Source organism: Palaemon carinicauda, unplaced genomic scaffold (genome assembly GCF_036898095.1).
Source record: "Palaemon carinicauda isolate YSFRI2023 unplaced genomic scaffold, ASM3689809v2 scaffold136, whole genome shotgun sequence".
Classification (NCBI taxonomy): domain Eukaryota; kingdom Metazoa; phylum Arthropoda; class Malacostraca; order Decapoda; family Palaemonidae; genus Palaemon; species Palaemon carinicauda.
The window spans coordinates 80,001-104,724 of NW_027168882.1; the positions used below are offsets into that span (position 1 = coordinate 80,001).

At 41.9% G+C, this 24,724-nt stretch overlaps 1 long non-coding RNA gene across 1 annotated transcript in view; it reads left to right on the forward strand.

Annotated features, from left to right (window-relative positions):
• Positions 1-5,158: 5,158 nt before the first annotated feature.
• The window catches only part of LOC137635520 (uncharacterized), a 30,071-nt gene continuing 10,505 nt past the window's right edge, over positions 5,159-24,724 (forward strand). The window contains exons 1-2 of the long non-coding RNA XR_011042700.1: positions 5,159-5,193; positions 11,925-12,021. This is a non-coding gene — a long non-coding RNA (uncharacterized lncRNA). The remainder of the gene's footprint in view (positions 5,194-11,924; positions 12,022-24,724) is intronic.

The window sequence follows — 24,724 nt, forward strand, 5'->3', positions numbered from 1 at the left end:
TATATGACATGTCTGTTTTGACGTTGTTACTTCTTTTAGAATGATTTATTGTTAATTTGTTCTCTTCATTTATTTATTTCCTTATTTCCTTTCCTCACTAGGCTATTTTTCCCTGTTGGAGCCCCTGGCCTTATAGCATCTTGCTTTTCCAACTAGGGTTGTAGCTTGGATAGTATTAATAATAGTAATAATACATGCCAGACAGTTTAAGTCATATTGAAATGCCTTGCTAAATAAGTTAATTTATTGCTTATAAAGTCTATACGTATTTATTGTCATAATTTATTCTTTTTGATAGAAGAGGTCGTAAAGTTGTACGCTAGCCAAGTGTCTGATGTTTCTGTATGCTAACCGAGTGTCTGTTTCTTTTCTGTATGCTAGCCAAGTGTCTGTTGTTTCTGTATGCTAACCGAGTGTCTGTTTCTTTTCTGTATGCTAGCCAAGTGTCTGTTGTTTCTGTATGCTAACCGAGTGTCTGTTTCTTTTCTGTATGCTAGCCAAGTGTCTGTTGTTTCTGTATGCTAACCGAGTGTCTGTTTCTTTTCTGTATGCTAGCCAAGTGTCTGTTGTTTCTGTATGCTAACCGAGTGTCTGTTTCTTTTCTGTATGCTAACCGAGTGTCTGTTTCTTTTCTGTATGCTAGCCAAGTGTCTGTTGTTTCTGTATGCTAACCGAGTGTCTGTTTCTTTTCTGTATGCTAACCGAGTGTCTGTTGTGTCTGTATGCTAGCCGAGTGTCTGTTTCTTTTCTGTATGCTAGCCAAGTGTCTCTTGTTTCTGTATGCTAGCCAAGTGTCTCTTGTCTCTATATGCTAACCGAGTGTTTGTTATTTCTGCATGCTATTTGCTAGCCGATTGTCAGTTTTTTCTGCATGCTATTGCTAGCCGAGTGTCTGTTGCTTCTGTATGCTGACCGAGTATCTGTTGCTTCTGTATGCTAGCCGGGTAGACTGTCTGTATGCTAGCCGAGTATCTGTTGCTTCTGTATGCTAGCCGGGTAGACTGTCTGTATGCTAGCCGAGTGTCTGTTGCTTCTGTATGCTAGCCGAGTATACTGTCTGTATGCTAGCCGAGTGTCTGTTGCTTCTGTATGCTAGCCGAGTATACTGTCTGTATGCTAGCCGAGTGTCTGTTGCTTCTGTATGCTAGCCGAGTATACTGTCTGTATGCTAGCCGAGTGTCTGTTGCTTCTCTATGCTAGCTGAGTATACTGTCTGTATGCTAGCCGATTATCTGTTGCTTCTGTATGCTAGCCGGGTAGACTGTCTGTATGCTAGCCGAGTGTCTGTTGCTTCTGTATGCTAGCCGAGTATACTGTCTGTATGCTAGCCGAGTGTCTGTTGCTTCTGTATGCTAGCCGAGTATACTGTCTGTATGCTAGCCGAGTGTCTGTTGCTTCTCTATGCTAGCTGAGTATACTGTCTGTATGCTAGCCGATTATCTGTTGCTTCTGTATGCTAGCCGGGTAGACTGTCTGTATGCTAGCCGATTATCTGTTGCGTCTGTATGCTAGCCGGGTAGACTGTCTGTATGCTAGCCGATTATCTGTTGCGTCTGTATGCTAGCCGGGTAGACTGTCTGTATGCTAGCCGAGTGTCTGTTATTTCTGTACGCTAGCCGAGTATACCGTCTGTATGCTAGCCACGTGTCTGTTGCTACTGTATGCTAGCCGAGTATACTGTCTGTATGCTAGCCGAGTATACTGTCTGTATGCTAGCCGAGTATACTGTCTGTATGCTAGCCGAGTATCTGTTGTTTCTATACGCTAGCACTATTTACTGTTTATTTTATAAAACACGCTTACGGATTATGAAATTATAGCTTTTATTTTAACGTAAAAAACACTTGCTGTGTATTTTTTATTTATAATATATTTTAATTTATGAATTAATGTTATTTATTGCGTAAAATACACTAAAATATGGTTAAAGTTTATAGTTTATATCAGAGGTGCAAAGACTTTTTAGTAGAGTATACGTTCAACTATCAGTAAGTAACGTTTTCTATAAAGGAGAATGTTTAATTAAGGGGAAACTAAAGTAAATATAAAATTATTACTTGGAAAGAAATATAAACGTTAAAGGTATCTGTTTTCAGATCCAGTTTCATTTGAAAAGACGCTTACCATGGTCTCAGCCACATTAATAACCTCTCCAGTGTTTATAAGTGCCTAGATGATGTGGATTTGATAATGAGCCAGTCTTTTTTATAGTTTATATATGACATATCTCTTTTTGACGTTGTTAATAGGTCTAGTTTATATTTGACATATCTGTTTTGACGTTGTTACTGTTTTTAGAATGATTTATTGTTAGTTTATTCTCATCGTTTATTTATTTCCTTACTTCCTTTCCTCACTAGGCTATTTTTCCCTATTGGAGCCCTTGTGCTTATAGCATCTTGCTTTTCCAACTAGGGTTGTAGCTTGGCTAGTAATAATAATAATAATAATAATAATAATAATAATAATAATAATAATAATAATAATAATAATAATAATAATAATAATAATAATAATAATAATAATAATCCGTTATCACTATATTTGCGTGGAGACTGATCAGGAATAATACAAATAATAATTTCACTAAAAAGAAAAGAATAAATGAACAGTCTTTAGTATACTTAGAAATTCACATGGAATATGAGGAGTTAATCAAGAGGGCGTAATTTTGATGCAGTGAGAATAGACAGCAAATAAAAGAATTTCACAAAAAAGAAATGGACAGAATAAAAGTACATAATATACTTGAAATTTTACGCAGAGGATGAAAAGAGAATTAAGAGAACATTTTGTTGCAGTAAGAATAGACAATGCAGATATAAAACCAAGGTTAAAAACGAAATTATAATACTTCTAAAGATCCTATACCAATTATCTTTAAATATATATATATATATATATATATATATATATATATATATATATATATATATATATATATCAAACCAATGTTAGGGAAAAGATGATTTAGCACATAGGCCTACAGAAAAATATATACCGGTAATTCTTAATAGCAATTGACTTCCAAAAGACATTTGAATTTATAAAAAAAATGAGAGAATTTATAAAAAAAAAAAAAGAATTATGAAGATTGAAAACTAGACCAGAAAGAAAACATATTTATAAAAGTATATTGTATAAAAATGCTGCTTTTTTTTTTTAGAATATGGACTGATATCTAAATGTGCCTGGTTTCAGTTCCAGTAGAATAGATACTCACCAGAACGTCAGCCGGGCAAGCCCAACACCCCACTGTGGTGCCTAACCACAGCAGTGGCCTCCCTAGTAAACAGCTTAAACTCACGGTCCTGGGCGGGGATCGATCTGCTGTCATGCGAATGCTAGGCAAACACGTTTACTACTGTAGGCCAGGAATCAACTTATGGCTACAATATTCTATCTCATTTTTCTTTCTCCTGTTTGAATAAATTCTTATAGTTTATATATGAAAGGTCTAATTCAATGTTGTAACTGTTCTTAAAATATTTTATTTTGATTGTTACTTCTCTTGTAGTTTATTTATTTCTTTGTTTCCTTTCCTCACTGGGCTATTTTTCCATTGTTGGAGCCCTTGGGCTTATATCATCTTGCTTTTCCAGCTAGGATTGTAGCTTAGCTTATAACAACAACAACAACAACAACAACAATAATAATAATAATAATAATAATAATGATAATAATAATAATAATAATAATAATAACAACAACAACAACAATAAAAACAACAACAACAACAATAATAATAATAATAATAATAATAATAATAATAATAATAATTTATTATTATTATTATTATTATTATTATTATTATTATTATTATTATTATTATTATTATTATTATTATTATGATAATGGAAAGAAGAAATAGAAAGTAAAGTGAGCTTAGAAATATATAGAACGTGGAAGAAAGAAATTAAAGAAGAGTTAATTTATGACAATACATATGCTTCAGTGATATTTTTAGATCAGAACTAATACTTTAAAACTAAATATTGTAAATAGACACAATGAGGGGGGAATATAAACTGTATTTTTTTTTTAAATGAGGAGGAAGATTTGATACATTTTTTGGTTATTTTACCATGAATATAGAAAAGAAAGGAATTATTATTATTATTATTATTATTATTATTATTATTATTATTATTATTATTATTATTATTATTATCATCATCCAAGCTACAACCCTAATTGAAAAAGCAAGATGATATAAGCCCAGGGGCTCCAATAGGGAAAAATAGCCCAGTGAGGAAAGGAAATAAGGAAATAAATAACTGAAGAGAACAAATTAACAATAAATCATTCTAAAAAAAAGTAATGTCAAAAGAGATATGTCATATATATGAAGTAATTGAGCTACAATACTACAATAACCATACGAGAAAGACTTAGAGAAGATAGTAGGATTATTTTTATTTATTGAAACAACCCTAATTGAAAAAGCAAGATGATATAAGCCCAGGGGCTCCAATAGGGAAAAATAGCCCAGTGAGGAAAGGAAATAAGGAAATAAATAACTGAAGAGAACAAATTAACAATAAATCACTCTAAAAAAAGTAATGTCAAAAGAGATATGTCATATATATGAAGTAATTGAGCTGTAACAACCATACAAGGAAGACTTAAAGAAGATAGTAGGATTATTTTTATTTAGTGAAACAAATATAGGAAAAGAAAAAAGTATTAAACCTACTGTTTTTAGAATGATTTATTGTTAATTTGTTCTCTTCATTTATTTATTTCCTTATTTCCTTTCCTCACTGTGCTATTTTTCCCTGTTGGAGCCCCTGGGCTTATAGCATCTTGCTTTTCCAACTAGGGTTGTAGCTTGGATAGTAATAATAATAATAATAATGTGGAAGAAAAGACTAAACAGTAAAAGGAGATAGACTTTGGAGGCGCCGTTGTAAAGGCTATGCCTCACCCCTAATACTGGCGGGCTGAACCTGAGTTGCCAGTTTGGCCTTTTTTTAGACAAAAAACCTCAAATTTGGCCTTTTTAAAAAAATTGGTTGGCCTTCAGTAATAGGGAAAAAGGCGGGCCATAAATACTATATATTTAGCCTTTTTTCTACTAATGGGTTGGCCTTTTAAAGCTTCTGTTGAATAAAGTTGGCCTTTTCTCATTTAGAAAACCTGGCAACCCGGGGCAGCTGGCGAGCTGAACCTGAGCATCTAAGTTGTTTACATGTAAGTTTATGGCCTTTATTTAATTAATTATAGCATATTATCCTTGTTTTTTGTGTAATTATATTAATTTACAAACAAAATTTAATTTAGGGTTTGATAATAGGTGTAACATTGTGTTTATTTGTTAAAATTGCCTTATTTGTAAGCAAAAGCCGGTTGCTCCCCAAAACCCCAAGCCATAATTGCCTTGTTTATATCGTATTTCGGCTTTGATATGTCGTAATTTCAATGTTATTTTGTTGATTATATTAGGTTCTGGTAATTGTATTATAATTAATTAGCATTTTTAGCCTTATTCTAGCTATTTAACTAAGGTATTAGGTCACGGCTATTGCTAAACACCGACATGCGTAGCTTAGTAAGTTTCGGTCAACTAAAAAGTATTTGAAATTATCATTATAGATTTCATGGCTGATGTTAAATTTAGTGTTTATTTTGTTTTTAGGTTTTTTAATACTAAATTGTTTTCCTAAAAGGCCATTTCCCTTTTAGAAAGACTTGAGAAATCCTGGAGCCTTTGTAGTTAGGTGGGACGCACAGGTTGGTATATATTTACTGTAGCACCGGTCAGCTGGGTATATATATACGGAGCCTTTGTAGCTTATGGAGACACGCTGAGAAAAATGGACAACAACTAGCCCAAACTTTCCCACCTAACCTGACCTACAAGCCTTGTCCTTACCTTCCTAATGACCTAACGGGGGCTAACACCCCCCTGTGACCCCCTAACCACTGTCGCCATCATACAAACCCAACCTAACCGAACCTAGTAGTTCCCAGGTCACAACCCCTAGTCGGGGGCAAGCCCCCGAACCCCCTTCTTGGGCTGAACTTAGAAAATATAAAATAACTTCATATTATCGTATATTGGATCATAGTAAAGCACATCTCCCTATCCCATAAGGAAAAACGATTGGGCTAGTAATAAGAAAGATATCGCCCTGTCCCGATAAACAGCATGCACCCCTATGACTGAAAAACCGCATTTTATTTAAATAGAAGAAATATTCAGGAACACCTTGTAGCCTTGGGTTCCCAGTAAATATTTATTTTAACACTATTTTTTACTGCTTTTAAAAACAGAAATGTAAATATAGATGTTTTTAATATTTTTAATATCGGGCAGAAATCCAGGTTTTTGAAAAGCTATGGTTTTGCATTATAAATTGTCATCAATGACGTTCAGAACACCTTAACCCTTTTACCCCCAGGCTATTTGGAACTTTCCAACCCTTAACCCCCAGGGGTTATTTTTTTTCAAGCACATTTGGAAGTATATATTTTTTAAATTGCTCTAACAGCCTTAATTTTCGTCATAGAGAGGTCAGGTTGGTCTCATTCTCTTGGAAAATGCCTGAAGTTTCTCAAAAAATTATAAAAAATATACAAAAAAAGTAAATAGCAGTTTTTTGCAAGGACGTACCGGTACGTCCATGGGGGTAAAGCGATGAGTTTTGTGAAACGTACCAGTACGTCCTTTGGGGGTAAAAGGGTTAAGATATCGGGTGGCCCATTCTAATTTACAATATTTATATTCACTTTGGTTAATATATCATACATTAATTACTGGTGAAACTGGAATTCGCCATAAGAAACGGACAATTGCTGGTTAGTTTGGCATTGTTCTCTATGTTTTTAATAAGGGCTGGCTTATGATAACTTGCGTATCGGTTGATTAAAATGTGAAGGCTATTTCTTCCTCTAACTCCATTGATGGCGAGTTATTGTGCATAGGTTCCTTGAATTTGCTTTTGCCAGCTGTTGTGTTTTATGTATGACATAAGCATTACCTGGGGTTTTGAACCAATTACGAGCTTCCAGATATTTATGCGTAAGTTCCCAGATGATGATCTACAACACCCATTTATTTTTTTTCCACCCTCCCCTTCAATTTCAGCTTTACCATCATCACATAGAAATATCTCCAAGAGGGAAATACAATCTATTTTGTAAGTTGGTGTAATTTAGTGTAATTTCATGAATGTCGGCAATCCATCATGATGAAAACGCTCTCCGTTTGCTTGCCAGACCATAGGAGCATTTAAGTAATGTTGATTTTGCGAGCGTAGCGAGCCACGGCTAAGCAAAACGCCATGAGAGCAGTGAGGTAATGTTTATTTTGCGAGCATAGCAAGCCACGGCTAAGCAAAGCACCATGAGAGCAGTGAGGTAATGTTTATTTTGCGAGCATAGCAAGCCACGGCTAAGCAAAACACCATGAGAGCAGTGAGGTAATGTTTATTTTGCGAGCATAGCTAGCCACGGCTAAGCAAAAAACCATAAGAGCAGGGAGGTGATGTTAATTTTGCGAGCGTAGCAAGCCACGGCTAAGCAAAAAACCATAAGAGCTGTGAGGTGATGTTAATTTTGCGAGCATAGCAAGCCACGGCTAAGCAAAAAAACCATAAGAGCTGTGAGGTGATGTTAATTTTGCGAGCATAGCAAGCCACGGCTAAGCAAAAAAACCATAAGAGCTGTGAGGTGATGTTAATTTTGCGAGCATAGCAAGCCACGGCTCAGCAAAAAACCATAAGAGCTGTGAGGTGATGTTAATTTTGCGAGCATAGCAAGCCACGGCTCAGCAAAAAACCATAAGAGCAATGAGGTAATGTTTATTTTGCAAACGTAGTGAGCCATGGCGGAACAAAAATCCTTAAAAGGGCGTGGAGTGAATCACAGATAAATATACTTTAATTGGCAGCCACTTACATGAACCATATATTTTTCCAACTGGTTATCTTGTGCTTATTTTGAATTTCTGATCATTATTATTGCTGCAAATCACTTGTTTATAGCATTTCCCCACCAATAAAACTGGTTTCCCATTGGGGTCTCCCATAATTGTTCAAAAACTCTGGGTGTTTTGCCCCAATAATCGTGGTCAGAAATGCATAAAACTCAAGATAGCAAGTATTATTATTATTATTATTATTACCACTTGCTAAGCTACAACCCTAGTTGGAAAAGCAGGATGCTATAAGCCCAGGGGCTCCAACAGGGAAAATAGCTCAGTGAGGAAATAGAACAAGGAAAAATAAAAGTATTTCAAGAAGAGCAACAATATTAAAATAAATATCACTTTATAAACTATAAAAACTTTAACAAAACAAGAGGAAGGGAAATAAGGTATAAGATAGAATAGTGTGCCGAGTGTACCCTCAAGCAAAAGAAATCTAAGTAGGAAAGATATATGGCTCGTGTATTTGGCTAGAAATTAAAGTATCACATATTTACCTTAATGCTTTTTTTAACTTTTTTTTCCCACCATTCGTCATCATAAAAAACCAGTCATCGTAATAAAAATAAGTCACTGTAATTATAACTGAGTTGTGGTGGCCGATGTGGTAACGTCCCTGACTGGTGAACGCCAGACTGGGGTTCGAATCCCGCTCAAAGTCGTTAGTTTCTTTGGTGCTGCAACCTCACCATCCTTGTGAGCTAAGGATGTGGGTTTTTGGGGGAGCCTATAGGTGTATCCATCAGCCATTGCCTGGCCCTCCTTGGTCTTAGCTTGGGTGGAGTGTGAGCTTGAGTGCTAATTATATGTATATATGGTCAGTCTCTAGGGCATTGTCCTGTTTGATAGGTCAATGTCACTGTGCCTTGCCTCTGCCATTCATGAGCGGCCGTTAAACCTTTAAATAGTAAGTAAACATAGTCAAAACACTGGAACATTTGTTTGCCAGGACTTTCGGACGCATAGGAAATGCGACTTTCCATCCCATTTTCTATGGAGTCATTCGTAACAGTGTGCATTGTGTTAAAACTCCCTCCTTAATCAACACCTTCACCCAAGGGGTTACTGTATTGTAATTGTTCCGTGGCCACTTTACTCTTGGTAAGCAGCTCTTCTAGGAGGACACTTCAAAATCAAACCATTGTTCTCTTGTCTTGGGTAATGCCATATCCTCTTGTTTCATGGTCTTCCACTGTCTTGGGTTAGAGTTCTCTTACTTCGAAGTACACTCGGACACACTATTCTATCTTATTTCTCTTCCTCTTGTTCTGTTAAAGTTTTTATAGTTTATATAGGAGATATTTATTTTAATGTTACTGTTCTTAAAATATTTAATTTTTCCTTGTTTCCTTTCCCTGTTGAAGCCCCTGGGCTTATAGCATTCTGCTTTTCCAACTAGGGTTGTAGCTTAGCAATTAATGATAATAACCTAATGATTTATTGGTTTTTTCTCTGCTGTAAGGTTGCTTCACTCGCAATTAAATATCTCATTGCAAGTGGAATGTGTTTTGCTATGCGGATTTGCCCCGTGGGCTCATATTTCATCATTAATTATCAATTACTGTATGAAAACTTAGAATTTGATTACCTTGGTTATTATTACCCAGTAATTGATGGTTATTAGCGATTTATGAATGCACGAGTAACGGTTTATTGGACTAATGCAGGTTACAATTGTTACCCGATGAAATTTAAAATAAAGCCAGGTTCCCCACCTAACTTAACCTAGGAGCCTTATCCTTATCTAACAGGGTGTAACATAGGGTTGCGACTTGTCTTGGGACAAGTTAACCCTTTTACTCCCAGGCTATTTGGAAATTTCCAACCCTTAACCCCCAGGGGGTTATTTTTTTTTCCCAGCACATTTTGCAGTATATTTTTTTTTAATTGCTCTAAAAGCCTTAATTTTTGTCATAAAGAGGTCAGGTTGGTCTCATTCTCTTGGAAAATGCCTGAATTTTCTCAAAAAATTATAAAAAATATGAAAAAAAAAAAAATTCTATAGCGTTTTTTTTTGCAAGGACGTACCGGTACGTCCATGGGGGTAAAGGGATGGCTTTTGTGAAACGTACCAGTATGTCCTTTGGGGGTAAAAGGGTTAAGGATATGTTGGTCTAAGAGGCGTGTGCTGTACATAATTTAAGAAATTGGACCCGATTGAATATTTAAGAGTTCACCCTCAACTATAGTTACAGATCGATATTGATCCAAGCTGACTAATTTGAGTTTAAATATTGGCAATTTAATGGCTCTTTCCTCGGGTAGTTTGTAGCGCTACGGCCAGGCGTCCTAATTTGCTTATTATCGCTCCGACTGTTATCTTGTATAGAATAAAAACGTTTGGAAATGGTCTACGGATCTTAAATATGTTGTGTAAGGGGGGGGTCCGGGGGGGGGGGGGCGCAGCCCCCCTGGGTAAGGATACGGCTTTTAGCATAGGTTAGGTGGGTTTTTTAAGTTAGTTTCTCCCGCCAAAATCGATTTTAGAACGACGGCCACAGTTCAGAATATTCCCGTTTTCCACGGGATCTGGCCGTCACCCTACAAAGGCTCCCTTTCCTCTTACCTCAAACAGTTATAGGCTTTTTTATGTTGAATATTTTGAAGAAGAATAATTACTTTAGTGTGAATAAATTTTTCTCTATAAGCGAATCCCCCCAAATTAAAACTACCTGTATTTGAAATGGTTGTAGTGTTACCCGTTAGGTTAGGATGTGAATCCTACATTTGGTTTTAACCTTATCTTTGATTCTCATTAGAAATGTGGTTTTTCGGTCATAACTTCTAGAATTTTAAAACGTAAGGATATCTGCCATATAGCTTGTTTTCATCGGAATTGTTCAAACCCCCTTTAATTATACCAGGGATGTTTATTATTTTCTTCATTAGGGATATTGTACTACAATACTATACAGTAAAATTTTAACCTGGTATTAGTTAACCCTTTTACCGCCAAAGGACGTACTGGTACGTTTCACAGAAGCCATCCCTTTACCCCCATGGACGTACCTGTACGTCCTTGCAAAAAAATGCTATAAAAAATTTTTTTTTTTTATAATTTTTTGAGAAAATTCAGGCATTTTCCAAGAGAATGAGACCAACCTGACCTCTCTATGACAAAAATTAAGACTGTTAGAGCAATTTGAAAAATATATACTGCAAAATGTGCTGGGAAAAAAATAACCCCTTGGGGGTTAAGGGTTGGAAATTTCCAAATAGCCTGGGGGTAAAAGGGTTAAGAGATTGTAATGGATAGAATATTTTGAACCCCATATTATTGTTATTATTATTATTACTTGCTACAACCCTAGTTGGAAAAGCAGGATGCTATAAGCCTAGGGACTCCAACAGGGAAAATAGTCCAGTGAGGAAGGAAACAAGGCAACGTATATCTTAAGAACAAACAGTAACATTAAAATAAATATTTCCTAAATAAACTATAAAAACTTCAACAAAACAAGAGGAAGAGAAATAAGATAGAAGTGTTCTTGAGTGTACCCTCAAGCAAGAGAACTCTAACCCAAGACAGTGCAACACCATGGTACTACCTAAGACTAGAGAACGATGGTTTGATTTTGGAGTGTCTTTCTCCTAAAAGAGCTGCTTACCATAACTAAAGAGTCTCTTGTACCCTTACCAAGAGGAAAGTGGCCACTGACCAATTACAGTGCAGTAGTTAACCCCTTGCGTGAAGAATATCCTTTAGCAGGAGACTAATCATAACCTAGGTTCTACATTTAAATAAAATTATCCAAATTCTATGCCTTCAGACAGTAATATCCCACTTTGTATAGTGCCAGAACTGGTTGCCAATTGCAGTCGCCATCCAAGTCGCCAAGCATAACCTTTTTTTTCTGTCGTGTGACATTTTTTTGCCAGTCATCTACTTTCACTTCTAGAGATGTTATGTCCATTGTTGTGGAACAATTGTTGTTTTTATTATTATTATTATTATTATTACTACTAGCTAAGCTACAACCTTTGTCTTCTTTAGGTCCTGTAGACACTTCTACTTCCAAGAAGAAGATATTGATGAAGCCCCAGAAAATATATCGACAGAGGGCTCACAGGAGGTCATCCTTATTATCATGGTTGGTGAGGATTTTGTTGTTGTTATCATGCCGAATATATCTGCATTTCCCTCTTGCATAGAATAGGAACTATTACTGGTGTGTTCATGACTGTTTTGGACAGTATTGATGTCCATTACTGTCAGGAAGTCATACTTTCCTAAATGAAACTATGTTTCCGAAGGGAAGCAGACTGGGGAAACAACACAGGAATACAGCCTACCTTAGGGTAAGGTAAAGTAAGGATACCAAGTCTAAGGGTGGTGGTAAGGGACATAAACCCCTGTAGGTAAGGGTGGCCATCTTAGGTTAGGTCAGGTCATGTTGTATCTTTTTGTTTGCTTCCCTTTGGAAATACAGTATAGATTTTCGACATATATCCTCTTCAGAGCAGTTTAAAACAGAAACGTTTTTGTTCCTACATGAATACAAATCATCGACCTTTTAATAGGGGTATGACTTGAGTAAAGGTGGAAAGGCCGTTCAAACTATGATGTGGGAGTTATGATTCCCGGGGGCCGTGGGGTTGTTAGGGGTTGGAGAGTAAGCCCTGCCCACTCCACAGTCAGCTAGACACTCACTTTTGACTTCAGCCACAAGCCATTTTTATTGTTTTCTTTTTCTTTCTAGAAAAAAACTTTGAAGCGTGAAGTAGGAGACGATGAATGGAAAAGTATTGATTTAAAAGCTCAAAATAAAGACTAAATAAAGACGACTTGTGAAATCTAACCGAGGCCCCTTTGCGTCAATAGCCATAGGAGATGATGATCTAGAATAAATGGTTAAGTGGGCTGACATACTGTTGTCTTCGGGTAAAACTGGATGAATTGAATTGAAAACTCAAGGATATGCAGTTGTTATGGGTAAAGCCACAAATGTGTGATAGGTTTATGTGCATACCTGCAAATAATGTAATCATCTTTGTACCTCCCCCTCGGGGTCTTGACCGTTTGCCGTCATTCCCTTGCTCTGCGTGGCTTTACAACGATGACAACAATTAAAATCTATGGAAAGTGGTCTTCCTTGGGCATCGCTGGTGATCTGTCTGCAGAATTTTTTCTGCGGCCAGGACTTCTGAAGCTGCCCCTTCTGTGTCTTTCCGACTCCCACTGTCTTTGATCCCAAATAAGGGTGCCAAGAAGTAGCATGCGTGCTTCTTCTCGTGTTCTAAGTCGTCCACCTTTTCATGTCTTTATTAGATTCTGTAGACATTGCTCATTCCAAAAAAGGAGAAATCATCGAAGAAGCCCTGGAAAAACGATCGACAGAGGGCTCGCTGGAGACTCCTGCCTCTGACATGTTAGAGGGATGGTGTGGTATCGAGAATCAACCCAGACTGTGAAGCCATCTCGGTACACTATAGGAGTTTACGCTCTTACATCAGCGGTGCTCAGTCTCCTTTTGGACTGAGCATGTAAACTGTCTGCTAACCTCATTCTTAGCAAGACCCAGCTGATGTTGCTAAATCCTTTATGTCTGTCATGCAGGAACAACTTTTGACTTTAGTACAAGCCTTTAGCCGCCCTCACGCCCAGTCTGACAGACGTAAAGACGACTCGTTGCCGATTAAGAAGTCTGCTTCTAAGAGAGAACGGAGTTCTTCTTTAAAGAGAACTTCTCCCTCTCTACGCCAGGATGAGGAATGTGTGCTTGCGCCAGGCGATACTTCTTCGCGATACCAGGGCGATACGTTTTCTCGTTCTCGATACCGGGACGATACCTTATCGAACGAAGCTGCTTCTCGTTCTCGATACCAAGACGATACCGCCTCCCGTTCGCTTCGACACGACGATACCTCCTCTCGTTCGCTTCGCCACGACGATACCTCCTCTCGTTCGCTTCGCCACGACGATACCTCCTCTCGTTCACGACGCCACGACGATACCGACCCTAGTTCTCGACGCCACGACGATACCGCCTCTCGTTCACGACGCCACGACGATACCGCCTCTCATTCTCGCCGCCACGACGATACCGCCTCTCATTCTCGCCGCCATGACGATACCGCCTCTCGCTCTCGACGACAGAACGACTCTGCCTCTCGTTCTCGGTCCCAGGGCGATACCACCCTGCCTCTTCGGGACGATACTGCCTCTCGTTCCAAGGATTCTTCTAGCGCGGGACTCCAGGATGCAACCCGTCTTTTGCAGGATGATGCCTTTGATTTGCCCTTGTCGGGTTCTAAGGATTCTTCTCTTTCGAAGGATATTGCAGATGTGGATCAGGCCCTCGAGGATGTTTCTGATGACGATGATAATCCTGCCGATGCTGTGGGAGATTACAAAGTTCTCTCTCGCTCCCTTCTTGAACTTTTTGGAGAGGAATTCCAACCTGCTGCCCCTCAATCTCCTCAGTCCCAATTTAACAGAAAGAAGGCCAAGAAACAGTCGGCCTTCATCAAGATGAAGCTGTCTATCTCCGCAAAGAAGGCTCTCACGAAGATTGATGACTGGATGATGGAGCGGAGACAAACAGTTAAGACTTCCTTCTCGTTTCCACCAGCTCGTCTTGCTTCAAGAGCGGGTATGTGGTATGCAACTGGAGAACCTTTGGGTCTGGGAGTGCCTTCCTCCTCCAAGGGTGACTTCTCTGGTTTAGTGGACTCTGCTAGAAGGCATGCTCTCAACTCAGCCAAGGTCATGTGGTCAATGTCGGAGCTGGATCATCTCGTCAAAGGTATTTTTAGAGCCTTTGAGGTTTTTAGTTTCCTAGACTGGTCGCTTGGGACTCTCGCAAGGAAAACTGAACAGATGGATGGATCTAGGGACCTTACGAGCATTATGTCCTGTATGGATAAGGCCCTCAGAGATGGGGCGAATGAGTTGGCTGCTCTGTTCTCAGCTGGGGTCCTAAAGAAGAGAGCTCTGCTTTGCTCTTTTGCTTCTAGGTCTGTTACCAATGCTCAAAAGTCTGAGCTTCTTTACGCCCCCCTCTCTCAACATCTTTTTCCCGAGTCTCTGGTTAATGACATTACGCGTTCTCTGGCCCAAAAAGCCACCCAAGACCTTTTATCTCGTTCTGCTCGTAAGCCCTTTGCAGCCCCTCCTCCTTCTTTGAAACGGGAGGAAAGGAGATTCCAGCAGCCCTTTCGGGGCAGGACTACTTCAAGATCAGATTTTAGAGGGAGAAGGCAAGATTCAGGACCAAGATCTACCAGGGGTTCTTTCAGACCTCGCTCCAGGAAATGAAGTTCGTCTCCTCCAGACGGTAGGCGCAAGACTGTCAGGTTTTTGGCAGTCCTGGAAGAGGAGAGGGGCGGACACCTGGTCCCTCTCAGTCATCAAGGAAGGATACAAGATCCCCTTTCTGAAAAAACCTCCTCTCGCAGATGCTCCGCTGGCCTTAGTAGCCCGGTACTCAGATCCTGGGAAACAGAAGGCTCTAGTAGACCTTGTCAACCAAATGCTAGACAAGGGGGCGATAGAACCGGTTCGGGATCTAGTCTCCCCAGGCTTTTACAATCGCCTGTTTCTGGTCCCCAAGAACTCGGGCGGATGGAGACCCGTCCTGGATGTCAGCGCGCTCAACGTATTTGTGGAGAAGACAAAGTTCTCCATGGAGACGACTCAGTCGGTGCTGGCGTCAGTACGTCCAGGGGACTGGATGGTGTCCCTCGACTTGCAGGACGCATATTTCCATGTCCCCATCCATCCGACTTCGAGGAAGTACCTGAGGTTTGTAATGGAGGGCAAGTGCTTCCAATTCAGAGCTCTTTGCTTCGGTCTCAGCACGGCTCCTCAAGTCTTCACCAGGGTAATGGCGAATGTGTCAGGTTGGCTGCATCAGGAAGGGATAAGGATATCCTTCTATCTGGACGATTGGCTGATTCGTTCACGATCGAGGGAGAAATGTCTGGAGGATTTACGGAAGACTTTTATGATGGCTCAGGATCTAGGCCTGGTCATCAACAGGGAGAAGTCTCAGATCAGACCGAATCAGACTATTCTCTATTTGGGGATAGTTCTGAATTCAGTTCTTTTTCGGGCTTCTCCCTCTCAGGAAAGACAGGCCAAGTGTCTCGTAAAAGTCAGAACTTTCCTGGACAAGAAGAGATGCACAGCGAAGGAGTGGATGAGTTTGCTGGGGACTCTGTCCTCCCTCGAACTGTTTGTCTCTCTGGGGAGACTCCACCTAAGGCCTCTTCAGCACTTTCTTTCGAAGACATGGAACAGAAAGATGCAGGAAGACTCCTTTTCCTTCCCCATTCCAATAGAAGTCAAGACTCTTCTGAAGTGGTGGCTGGACCCAACCTTGTTAGGGGAAGGGATCTCCTTACACAAGAAGAACCCAGACCTAGTGTTGTTTTCAGACGCATCAGAGTCAGGCTGGGGGGCAACACTAGGAAGCAAGGAGGTCTCAGGCTATTGGGAAGGAATTCAGCTGGGATGGCACATCAACAACAAGGAGCTGATGGCCATTTTTCTGGGGCTAAAGGCCTTCAAGGACTTGGTGTCTGGGAAGATTGTGGAGGTCAACTCAGACAACACCACAGCTCTTGCTTACATCAGGAAGCAAGGAGGGACTCACTCTCTGTCTCTCTTCGAGACAGCAAGAGAGCTCCTTCTTTGGGCGAAGGAGAACAGGATAAGCCTGCTGACGAGGTTTGTTCAGGGACAGAAGAATGTGAGGGCGGACATGCTCAGCAGGAAAGGGCAGGTCCTTCCCACAGAATGGACCCTCAACCAACAGGTCTGTCAGAGTCTCTGGAGGCTGTGGGGGAGACCCCTCATCGATCTTTTCGCCTCCAATTTATCCAAGAGGATCCCCATCTATTGCTCCCTAGTTCCGGACAGAGAGGCAATAGCAGTAGACGCCTTTTTGATGGATTGGACGGGGATGGACACTTATGCTTTTCCCCCGTTCAAGATCATCAATCTGGTAGTCAGGAAATTCGCCCTCCTCGATTCGGGACGGATGATCCTGATAGCTCCGTTCTGGCCGATGAGGGAATGGTTCACGGAGGTGGTGGACTTGTTGATGGACTTTCCAAGAAGCCTCCCTGCAAGTCCAAATCTGCTCAGACAACCCCACTTCGAGAGATATCATCAAAACCCCCTCGCTCTCAATCTGACTGCCTTCAGACTATCGAGAAGCTCGTCAGATCGAGAGGCTTTTCAGCGCAAGCTGCGAAAGCTATCGCCAGAGCGAGGAGGGTCTCTTCGCAGAGGGTCTACCAGTCCAAGTGGGAGACTTTTAGGGCTTGGTGTAGGAAGCACAAGATTTCCTCATCCACTACCTCTGTGAGCCAGATTGCGGATTTCTTGTTGTACATCAGACAGGACGCTAAGCTAGCTGTGTCCACTATCAAAGGGTACAAAAGTATGCTCTCTTCCGTCTGTCGGCATAGAGGCTTGGACTTGTCTCGCGACAAGGACTTACATGACCTCTTGAAGTCTTTTGAGACGACCAAGCAGACCCAGTTAAAGCCCCCTTCTTGGAACCTTGATGTAGTTCTTAAATTTCTGTGCACCAAGAGATTTGAGCCCATCTCACAGGCTCCCCTTAGGGAGGTTACCAAGAAGACCCTCTTTCTTTTGGCCTTAGCAACAGCTAAAAGAGTTAGTGAAGTCCATGCAATTGAAAAACAGGTAGGCTTCAATCTGAATGGGGCAGTTTGTGCCTTGAGATTAGACTTTCTCGCTAAGAACGAGAACCCTTCTAAGCCCTGGCCGAGGACCTTTGAGGTTCCTAACTTGACCAACCTAGTGGGTCAAGAGCAAGAGAGGCTGCTCTGTCCAGTACGAGCCCTCAAGACCTACTTGTCTCGCACAAAAAGTGTGAGAGGCTCTTCTAGCTCCCTGTGGTGTTCTGTGAAAGATCCTCAAAAGCCCCTTTCCAAGAACGCTTTATCCTTTTTCCTGAGGGAAGTGATAAGAGAAGCGCATCTCTTGTGTGAGGAGGAACACTTCGGACTTTTAAAAGTGCAAGCCCACGAAGTGAGGGCCATTGCGACCTCGCTTGCTTACCGCAAGAACATGTCGCTCCGTCAAATTATGGATGCGACATTCTGTAGGAGCAACTCTGTGTTCGCCTCTCATTACCTCAGAGAGGTGAGGGTGGATTATGAGAAATGTTATACCTTGGGACCATACGTAGCTACGGCTTCTGTATTAGGCAAAGGAGTTACTACCTCCCCTCAACCTTAGTTTTGTTTACTTGTACATAGGTTGGTGTATTTTTTATTGGTTGTCTGAGGGCTTCGACTTGTGTACAGTCACCTCAGTCTAGTTAGATTATTTTTATCTACTTTGCAAATGTTAGGTGGTGGGTTTGGTAAAGTTGCGGTTTTTTATTTTGGGCAATAGGTAGTCCTGAAGTCTAGTCAGATTGTTGGTCTCACCCCGTTGACAGACTCGATTGAGTGTTTTTCAGCACTGCAGGTCACATCCTGGCTGACACTCCTAAGGGAAAGCGACTCAAGAGGCAGGAACCTTTGAAGTCAGCTACCTTAGCAGGTAAGGAATTAAGGTGTTTATTTATCCTACAACTTTTTTGGTTTTTTCCCCAACGATGTTACTGTCTATCACCCTCCTCCAAGTGTGTTAATCAGCTATGTATATATAACTGCCAGGTAAGTTCTATTCATAAAAATGGAGTTTTTATGATAAAACAAAGTTTTGTGAATACTTACCTGGCAGTTATATATACATTCGAAGGCCCACCCACCTCCCCTCAGGAGACAGGTCGGGCATAGATGAACTGAAGAACAGAAAACGGGAATGATTCCTCCTACCACCCTTTAACGGGTGTTACCACCCAACCACCACAAGGCGGTTGCCTAGTTTTAGAAAAATTCTGCCGAAATAGAGATAATTAGCTATGTATATATAACTGCCAGGTAAGTATTCACAAAACTTTGTTTTATCATAAAAACTCCATATTCAAGACTACTTCACTAACTTACTGCCAGTCCGTCTCCTCCTCTTGCAGTATATTGAATCTATTTTCTATTTTGAAATGTTACTGAACTCTAGTTTCCATCTGTGCCAATTTATCAGTGTCCAAACTAACTTTTCTGAAGCTTGTTTCTTCACTCGACAAAGTTTCACACTAAAGACATACTCCTGTAAAAGAACTCAAGTCTGTATATTAAGGAAAAATACAAGCAGCATTCAACAAAGTTTTGCTCTAAAAATATAGTCTTATAAAAGGACTTAGGTTTGCATATTAAGTAAAATACAATTTTCAATATTAATCTTACCCGATAATCATGTAGCTGTCAACTCTGTTGCCGACAGAAATCTACGGTCGGGATACGCCAGCGATCGCTATACAGGTGGGGGTGAACACCACAGCGCCATCTGTGGTCAGGTACTCCAGTACTTCTTGTCAACACCACCTCAATTTTTCCTCTGTCGTGCCTCCGGCTAGACCTACATGGATACGCTGTTGATTCTGGAGTTATTGCTCACGATTTGGTGATGTATTTGCTCTAGAGTTTAGCCTTCGCTATTCAGGAAGCTATATCATTAGCTTAGCAAGTTTTTGGAATTAATTTGATTTAATTTTTGATTTAATTTTGGTACGAAGAGAGTATGAACTCTCTTTCACTTTTAAATGGCCGACCCTTCCCTTAGACGGAAGTGTTGGTGTCGAAGAGAGTATAGACTCTCTTAATTTTGCTTAACAAAGTTATAGATTTATTTTATATCTCTCCGCCTTTTATAGGCCTCTTTGATTAACTTCCTTTTATTATAAACTTATTAAAATTAATTTTTATATTTGTTTATATTCGACCTTTCCTAATAGTAGGCGGTCTTTTCTTGGAACCGAAGTTAATTAACATTGAGCCCGTCATTTCGTTTTTACCTGTTAACATATTATGCTATTTTAATGTTTTTGAAAGAATTTCTTTGATAGTCTTGTACTGTTTTCAAAGTTGAACTAACGTTTTGTTTTGTCTCTGCAGTTGTTGACGTTCAGAACGTTCAACTTGCGCTCTATCGTTACGATAGAGAGAGAGTCTATCACGGTGTCACGTTGCAGTAAGAGTAAACCGATTCTAGCGTTTTGTTCATTCTTTCTTAGCTTAAATGGTTTTAATTCTAATAAAGGAACTTTTTATTTGGGAAATCTTTCAGTTTTTTTCCTTTAACAATAATATGTTTTAACGATATATATAATTGGGCTCTTCTCTCAGGTGCTAAGTCAAGAGAGAGAGAGAGAGAGATAGAGACGGAGGGAGAGAGAGGAGGATAAACGTTTCGTTCAAGCGGGTAACGTTGTTATCGTTTTTGCTCTTCTCCCTAGTCTCTTTAGGGGAAGAAGGTAAACGTTTCTAGAGTTTTATTCTTGTTCTCAGGCTTTATGCGGTGAGAGATTTTAAACGTAGTTTATTTGATCTAGTGTTTAGTCTCTTTTCCAGCCACTGAATTATTTATCTTTCATTATGTTTTTCTGTTACATTGTAATACTGTTTTCGCAATTACTAACTTTTAATGAAGGATAGAATTGCGTGTTTCAGGTACAAACCACTTAAAGTTTCGAGTTCAGTGAAATAAGTGCAAACAGAAAATCAAAAGTGATAAAGTGATAAGCGCAAAGTGTTACAGTGTTGCGTTCGAGGGTTCGTCTGTTCGTGCCAGTTGTTCGCCTAGTCTGGGACCTCTTACAAGCTCCCAAGCCCAGGGGAGAAGTAATGTCGAAGGACTTATGGGTTCAGCAGGCCTTGATCGACGATCAGACGTTTCCCTCCGTGGTTTCGGGTGTTACCAACTCACGTAGCCGACGTGATCACCCCACCCACACAAAGACGAGAGAGCCCTTTTATTCCTCGTCTGCGGAAGAGGTTTCTCGCAGAAACCATGGACCAAATCTTGCAGCTTTTAAGTGCAAGTCGGTCCCTTCCGCGCAAGTCCAACTCCTAGGTGGTGCCATTAGCACTGGGTCAGTTCGGACTTGCTGCAGTACGACAACTGCACACCTCCCAGAGAGGCAAGGTGGTATCGCAACAGACAGTAACTCCGTCTGTTGCCGCACCAGCTGTTTTAGACCCTCAGTTTCAACGGACAGTAGCTCCGTTTGTTGTTGTCTTTCTTAAACTCTAGTGGTCTATGCTGCTGACAATGCAGTCTCAGCTTGCGGTGTTGATGCAGGAGTTTCAGGCAGAGAAGGTTAGCACACCTCCTCCTGCGAGCGCTCATGAGGCAGCCGCCTCAACTCCACCTCTGCGCAGTCCACCCTGCCAGACGTATGATGTTGAGGTTCCTCAACCTACCTCCACGCGTGAGCTGCCGCATTGGGAGTTGCCAGATACCAGCGCTGTGCAGCAACCTCCACTTTCCTTGAGGCAGGAGCCTCTTGCTATGCGGCAACCTCCTCAACACTTGAGGCAGGAGCCTTATGCTTTGCAGCAACCTCCTCTACCCTTGAGGCAGGAGCTTCATGTGTTGCGACAACCTCCTCCATCCTCGAGGCAGCAACCTCTTGCGTTGCGGCAACCTCCACCATCCTTGAGGCAGCAACCTCAACTCTTGCGGCAGCCACCTCCACTCTTGAGGCAAGAACCTCAACTCTTGAGGCAAGAGCCTCAACTCTTGAGGAACCTCATGCTATGAGGCAGCCGCCTCAACGCATGCAGCAACCGCATTCTTCACAGCATGAGCCTCTCTCTGCGCAGCTACCTCCTCAACCCTTGAGGCAGACGCAACTCTTGAGGCAGGAACCTCACAGGAGCCTCATGCTATGTGGCATCCTCCTCAAACCATGAGGCAGGAGCCTCATGCTATGCGGCATCCTCCTCAACCCATGGGGCAGGAGCCTCATGCTATGCGACATCCTCCTCTACCCATGAGGCAGCCTCATGCTATGCGGCATCCTCCTCAACCCATGAGGCAGGAGCCTCATGCTATGCGGCATCCTCCTCAACCCATGAGGCAGGAGTCTCATGCTATGAGGAGCCTCATGCTATGCGGCATCCTCCTCAAACCATGAGGCAGGAGCCTCATGCTATGCGGCAACCGCCTCAACCCATGAGGCAGGAGCCTCATACTATGCGGCATCCTCCTCAACGCATGCGGCATAAGCCTCATCCCTTGCAGCTTGAGCCTCATCCCATGCAGCATGAGTCTCATACCATGCAGCATGAGCCTCATCCCATGCAGCATGAGCCTCATCCCATGCAGCATAAGCCGCACGCCATGCAACATGCTCTGCTTACCTTACAGCATGCTCTACATACAGCATGCTCTGCATACAGCATGCTCTGCATACCTTACCGCATGCTTCTCAGTCACACATCTTTGGTTGTTGCCAACTCACTAGACTGTCAAGCAGTTTCATAACGTTGCCTTCTAGTCTGCTGCTTTTGCACCAGTGAAACCCTCACTGAGAGAACTTAGCTTTTCTCGGATATGGTTCCTGTAGATGAGAAAGTGCTATTCTCCCTCCTTCTGATTTTCCCTTGAGGACTCTGTCATTTGGAGAGGAGCCTTTAGCTGCTTAGCCTCCTATGGACTTTTATTTAAGCATAGCATGCTTCCAGGGAGGGTAATGGTTCCACTTCAGTCGCTAACCCCGTCTGTTACCACACCTGCTCCCATAGACCTTGAGCTGTGTTGCAAGACATGCAGTCCAAGCTTAGTCCTTGTTAGAGGATTTTTTGTTTACGGAGTCAGTGTGTCACTGGGAAGACGTTCAACAACCAACAGAAGTGACTTGTTGTGACGCAGTGCGGCAACCTCAGCAACCCGATAAGGAGTTGTCTGTACGACCCAGACAGTCTAGACAGCTTCGGGTTGTCACTGTACTTCCTCGCTTCCCCATGGTTGACAGTTCACAGACTGTGCAGCAGTACCATGATCTTGTGTCCGGCTCCGTCAGACGACTAGCTTTTAAGAGCTCCCACAAGTCGTCGCTGTCTGGAGATTCTCAGATGGACTATGGATCTGACCAAGGAACTGGGCCTCCTGGTCAATTTTGAGGAGTCCCAGCTCGTCCCATCCCAGACCATTGTCTACCTGGGTATGGATCTTCAGAGTCGAGCTTTTCGGGCTTTTCCGTCGGCCCCAAAGATATACTAAGCCCTAGATTGCATCCAGAGCATGCTGAGAAGGAACCGATGCTCAGTCAGGTAGTGGATGAGTCTAACAGGGACACTTTCATCGCTGGCCCTGTTCATCGAGTTAGGGAGACCCCACCTCCCCCCCTTCAGTATCATCTAGCGGCTCACTGGATAAAGGACATGACGCTAGAGACGATCTCAGTTCCTGTTTCCGAAGAGAGGAGGTCTACTCTCACGTGGTGAAAGAACAGCTTTCTTCTCAAGGAAGTCTACCTTTGGCTGTTCAGAAACCCGACCGCCGTCTCTTCTCTGACGCATCAGACACGGGCTGGGGTGCGACTTTGGACGGACAGGAATGCTCGGGAACATGGAATCAGGAGCTAAGGACACTTCACATCTATTGCAAGGAGCTGTTGGCGGTTCATCTGGCCTTGATAAACTTCAAGTCCCTCCAGCTTAACAAGGTGGTGGAGGTGGACTCTGACAACACCACAGCCTTGGCTTACATCTCCAAGCAGGGAGGAACTCATTCGTGGAAGTTGTTCTAGATCGCAAGGGACCTCCTCATCTGGTTAAAAGATCGAAAGCTCACGCTGGTAACGAGGTTCATTCAGGGCGATATGAATGTCATGGCAGATCGCCTTAGCCGGAAGGGTCAGGTCATCCCCACAGAGTGGACCCTTCACAAGAATGTTTGCAGCAGACTTTGGGCCCTGTGGGGTCAGCCAACCATAGATCTGTTCGCTACCTCGATAACCTAGAGGCTCCCGTTGTATTGTTCTCCGATTCCAGACCCAGCAGCAGTTCACGTGGATGCTTTTCTGCTGGATTGGTCCCTTCTCGACCTGTATGCATTCCCGCCGTTCAAGATTGTCAACAGGGTACTTCAGAAGTTCGCCTCTCGCAAAGGGACACGGCTGACGTTGGTTGGCTCCGCTCTGGCCCGCGAGAGAATGGTTCATAGAGGTACTGCAATGGCTGGTCGACATTCCCAGGACTCTTCCTCTAGGAGTGGACCTTCTACGTCTACCTCACGTAAAGAAGGTACATCCAAACCTCCACGCTCTTCGTCTGACTGCCTTCAGACTTTCGAAAGACTCTCAAGAGCTAGGGGCTTTTCGAAGGAGGCAGCCAGAGCGATTGCCAGAGCAAGGAGGACATCCACTCTCAGAGTCTATCAGTCTAAAGGGGAAGTCTTCCGAAGCTGGTACAAGGCCAATGCAGTTTCCTCATCCAGTACCACTGTAACCCAGATTGCTGACTTCCTGTTACATCTAAGGAACGTAAGATCCCTTTCAGCTCCTACGATTAAGGGTTACAGAAGTATGTTGGCAGCGGTTTTCCGCCACAGAGGCTTGGATCTTTCCACCAACAAAGATCTACAGGACCTCCTTAGGTCTTTTAAGACCTCAAAGGAACGTCGGTTGTCCACTCCAGGCTGGAATCTAGACGTGGTCCTAAGGTTCCTTATGTCATCAAGATTTGAACCTCTCCAATCAGCCTCTTTTAAGGACCTCACATTAAAAACTCTTTTCCTCGTGTGCTTGACAACAGCTAAAAGAGTAAGTGAGATCCACGCCTTCAGCAGGAACATAGTTTTCACATCTGAAACGGCTACATGTTCCTTGCAGCTCGGTTTTTTGCTAAAACGAGCTTCCTTCACGTCCTTGGCCTAAGTCGTTCGAGATCCCAAGCCTGTCCAACTTGGTGGGGGACGAACTG